This window comes from Fragaria vesca, linkage group LG4 (genome assembly GCF_000184155.1).
Source record: "Fragaria vesca subsp. vesca linkage group LG4, FraVesHawaii_1.0, whole genome shotgun sequence".
In the NCBI taxonomy this organism is placed as follows: Eukaryota; Viridiplantae; Streptophyta; class Magnoliopsida; order Rosales; family Rosaceae; genus Fragaria; species Fragaria vesca.
Window position 1 is genome coordinate 15,237,306 of NC_020494.1, and position 5,286 is coordinate 15,242,591.

Below are 5,286 nucleotides of genomic sequence, written 5' to 3' on the forward strand. Positions count from 1 at the left end.
TATATATATATATATATATATATATATATATATATATATACTACTTATTAACAACAACTTCATATATATTATCAAATCATCAACCAAATCGATCAACACATATATATATACATCCAACGTACTCAAAATCTATCAATTCAATCACACTCAAAATCGATCAACTCAAATAAAACTCAAAATCAACATATATACACATGTACGTATCTAGCTATATATAGCTCCACAAACTAATTATGGACAGATTTCAACAACACCCAAACTTTTTCTCCCGTTTTTTTTCCCAGATGAGCTGCTGCCCAGATCTGAGAATATAAAGCACTTTAGCCGACGAAATAAATTTTTTAGCCGACGAAATTAAAATTTCGTCGGCTAAAGTTGACTATAGCCAACGAAAATATAAATTAGCCGACAAAGGAAAATTTCGTCGGCTAAAGTCTACTTTAGCCGACGAAAAAGTGGTTAGTCGGCCTGGTTTTTTTTTTTTCGTCGGCTAAACCCTTTCTTCTGGTAGTGCATATTGAAAATCGTTAAGACATTCATAAGTGTGATTTACCAATTATGAACTTGAACGGTTCATGTTTGACATATTTGGTTCGTATATTAATTTGATCTAGTTTGTTACCTTAACGATCACCGATTTGGCTAAAAATTTATAGGGTTGATCTACACATATAGACCTAAAAACCAAACGGATGAGATGCCAAGATGTGATCGAAAAATAGGTCTTTTAAACCATAAACCGGAAAGTCTTCAACTAGTCCTCAACTTAAGGGTCCTCAATAGAAGAGCTCCCTTGACAAAGTTGCATATATATAACTGTTTCTCTCTTTGCAGCTCTCATCTTACTATCCATGTACTCAGTTGCTTCTGTTCAACAATATATCTTGCAGCTCAGTTACTGCTGTCCAAAAAATGGCTGATCAGAAAGATCAGTCAGATGGAGATGTATTAAAAGAGCAAGCCATGGCATCAACAAAGGCAGCAGATTCCGCAAATAACAAGCACGGCGGCACAGACAAGAGCAAGGAGGATGCAACCAATAACAGTATACCATATTACAAGCTTTTCTCGTTTGCTGATACCATGGATTACCTGTATATGTCTGTTGGTACCATCAGCGCCATTGGAAATGGGCTATGCATGCCTCTAATGACGGTGATCATGGGCGAGGTGATCAATTCTTTGGGAGAAACTACGAGTATCGATAAAGTGGTCGGTATAGTTTCTAAGGTAAGATCATATATATTTACATGTGTATATTGTACAGAATAGTATGTATAGAATGTCAAGATCTATTACGGCTATATATAGTTGATATATACACTTATTCATAGTACTTTTTATTTGCAAATTAAGTATATTTTCTGTTATCTTTAGTTTGTGTATGAGTAGGAGTATTCTTGAAAAATAAGTGGCCGCCTAATTAACTAGCTCGTAAGATGTAAGAACACAGTAAGATAGTATATGAGAATTACATATGGTCATCTGTGTTGTTGCAGGTTGTATATATTTTACAGTAGATACGAACTGAACTTAGTCAACTAGTATTTGCAGACACTAAGAACAAAGTTTCAGCTTCAATTGGCTAGATACTCCACCAGATGAGTTGGGAACATGGGATGCAATTCTCCGGTGTTTATAATTTGTCAAACCGTGCGTACAAGTAACTATATTAAACAGTGTGTACAAAATAACTATGTTAAGTACTAACTCTGTTTAATCACATCTAATTTGGTTAACTAAACTATTATCAGGTGTCTCTCAAGTTCGTTTTCTTGGCTTTGGGGGCTTCTGCTGCTGCATTTTTACGTGTACTATGTACATTAGGTTCTTTGCTGATCGACATAAAAACTGACCATCTAGCTTTGCTTTAATGAAACTGATGCAATTTTTGATTTTCCATGTGACAGAAATGTCATGCTGGATGATCGCTGGAGAGAGACAGGCAGCAAGAATAAGAAGTATATACTTGAAAACAATACTAAGGCAGGACGTTGGCTTTTTTGATACAGAGGTCAACACTGGGGAAATTGTTGGCAGGATGTCGGGCGACACTGCGCTCATTCAGGAAGCGATGGGCGAGAAAGTATGCATTTAGTTACATTCCACATAGAAAGGCGCCTCAAGTTGTTTCCATTTTGCCAATAACCCTTTATTTATATCATTCTCCTATTGCAGGTAGGAAGTTTTATCCAGTTAGTTGCTACATTCATAGCAGGCTTTGTTATAGCATTTGCCACGGGATGGAGTCTCACTCTTGTCATGCTAACCTCTATTCCCCCTCTTATCATCTCTGGTGCTGCCTTGAGCTTCACTATAAGGAAATTATCATCCCGTGGACAAGAGGCTTATTCAATGGGAGCAACAGTTGTTGAGCAAACAATTGATTCTATCAAAACTGTATGAAACCGTGTCCAGAAACATTGTGCCTTCATTTTCCTTCTTCTGTAGATATAAATCGATTGGTTTTTCCTGATGCAGGTTGCATCATTTACGGGGGAGAAGCAAGCTATAACCAAGTACAACAACTCCTTAAGTAAAGCTTATAAGTCTGGTGTGCACGAGGGTTTGGCATCAGGGTCGGGTATGGGTACGGCTGTGTTTATTTTTTTCAGCAGTTATGCTCTGGCTGTATGGTATGGTGGAAAAATGATACTTGAACAAATATATAAAGCAGGAGATGTAATGAATGTGATTTTCGCTGTATTGACTGGCGCTTTGTAAGTTATATTTATCATTTTACTACTTTGACATGTTGATATATTTGCAGTTTTGCACTATCGCCTTTATCCCAAATTTTATGTATGCTTTTTGCAAGATCAATATTTAACAACATTTTCTACTACATATTTGATCAGCTCTCTCGGGCAAGCCTCTCCATGCATAAGTGCATTTTCTGCTGGACAAGCTGCAGCTTATAAGATGTTTGAGACAATTAACAGAAAGCCGGAGATAGATGTTTCTGATACTAATGGGAAACAACTAGAAGACATCCGAGGAGACATAGAATTTAAGGATGTTTGTTTTAGTTATCCTGCAAGACCAGATGAACAAATATTCCAACGATTCTCACTCTCAATATCTAGTGGTGCAACTGTTGCTTTGGTAGGACAGAGCGGAAGTGGTAAATCGACTATAATCAGTTTAATTGAGAGATTTTATGACCCACAAGCTGGTGAAGTTCTTATTGATGGCATTAATCGCAAAGAGTTTCAGCTGAAATGGATCAGAGAGAAAATAGGACTTGTCAGCCAAGAACCTGTTTTGTTTACTTGCAGCATTATAGATAATATTACCTATGGGAAGGACGGAGCATCTTTTGAAGAAATAAAGGCTGCTGCTGAGCTTGCCAATGCTGCTAAATTCATAGACAAATTACCACAGGTGATCTTCAATTATAATCTCTTGTATTTGAATTTATTTCGTTGCTTAACACACCTTGATGGAAGTATATATTGACATCTCAAATTAACTTGTGGAAAACCTCAGGTTATTTCAAAATTAGTTTAGCTAGCACAACTTCACTCTTTTGAGGTCTTTTAGAATTATGATTTTTGGGTTTAGGGACTAGATACAATGGTTGGTGAGCATGGTACTCAGCTATCTGGGGGACAAAAGCAGAGAGTTGCCATAGCTAGAGCAATTCTTAAGAACCCAAGAATTCTGCTTTTAGATGAAGCCACAAGTGCTCTTGCTGCAGAATCTGAGATGGTTGTGCAAGAGGCATTGGACAGAATTAGGAATGCTGTCATTGTAGCCCACCGCTCGAGTACAATTAGGAATGCTGATACGATTGCAGTGTTAAGTCGCGGGAAGGTTGTTGAACAAGGTAATAAATTTGTTAACAGTGTCATCATATATGTCTCCATTTTTGTCTCTATACCCCTTAATCACCATTTTGTTCATATTTTCCTGGTACTAGTTCCACATGATATAATCATACCTTAGTCTTGATTTGATCATAAGTATTGATATATATTTTTTTATTTTTTCAATTGAGCAGGAACACATTCTGAACTAGTTAAGGTTTCCGATGGAGCATATAGCCAGCTTATAGGGTTGCAACAAATTAGTAGTGTGTCAGAACAAAATTCTCAATACGTTCCGGAAATTAGGCCAGTATCAGACTTTCGAAGAGACACAATAAGTCCAAGACTTTCTCCATTACAATCCATAACTCGGGGACAATCCGGAAATAATAGTCCCCTCTCACCAGGTGCGCCTAATTTATTTGGTGTTCTTGAAATAGAACCAACTGAACCCCACATTCCAGCTGCATCATCAGAAATGCATCCAGAAGTCTCACTTAGCCGCCTGGCTTACCTAAACAAGACAGAAATTCCAGTGCTACTACTAGGTACTATAGCTGTAGCAGGGGTCCTAATATCCAGCGTGATCAAGACCTTCTTTGATCCACCTCATCAGTTGCGGAAGGACTCAAAGTTTTGGGCATTAATCTTTGTTGTGGATAATCGTTCCTTATATACAGTTCCTATCCAAGTTTCATTGAATTTGATGATCGTTTGAGTTTTCATAATCGTTATTTACACAAACAGTTCTGAATAGACAAATTTATGGTCCGTTAATTGATTTAATCTAATTTGGTACCTTAATGATTACCAATTTAGATGAAACTTGGCATGAGTGATCTATGCATTAGGTTCTACAAACTGAACGATGGAGATGTGAAAATATGACGAAAAAGTAGAGTCAAATAAGGAACTTCACACTTTAATTTCAGAATGAAGCTTCGCTCTAGATAGGAACTGTATATATATATATATATACAGTCTGTCTCAGGTGCGGACGTCCGTACGGATTTCCGCCGTTTCTCCACCATTCCAGCACCGGCGACGCCGTTTCTTCTCCCCGGCGTGATCCCAGACCTTCCCAAACGGTGTTAGAATGAAGAAGAAGGCCGGAGAGATCGCGATCGGAGGTCCACCATGATCGGTTGTGAAGTTCTGAGTGAGATTGCTGCACAGACCTCCGATCGCGATCTCTCCGACCTTCTTCTTCATTCCAACACCGTCGGGGGAGGTCTGAGATCACGCTGGGGAGAAGAAACGGTGTCGCTGGCGTTGGAATGGTGGAGAAACGGCGGAAATCCGTACGGACGTCCGCACCAGAAACAGACTATATATATATATAATTGTCCAAAGAGTATCTCAACTTTGCCCGAATATTAATTTTTGTATCTCTACTTTAATAAAATATCATTAGTTAGAGCTGGTATAGATATGGTAATCTGGATTTGGAAGACATACTGAGATATGTTGCTGCTGC

The 5,286-nt window shown here is 38.1% G+C and overlaps 1 pseudogene; it reads left to right on the forward strand.

Annotated features, from left to right (window-relative positions):
• Positions 1 to 912: 912 nt before the first annotated feature.
• The window catches only part of LOC101294844, a 5,939-nt pseudogene continuing 1,565 nt past the window's right edge, over positions 913 to 5,286 (forward strand).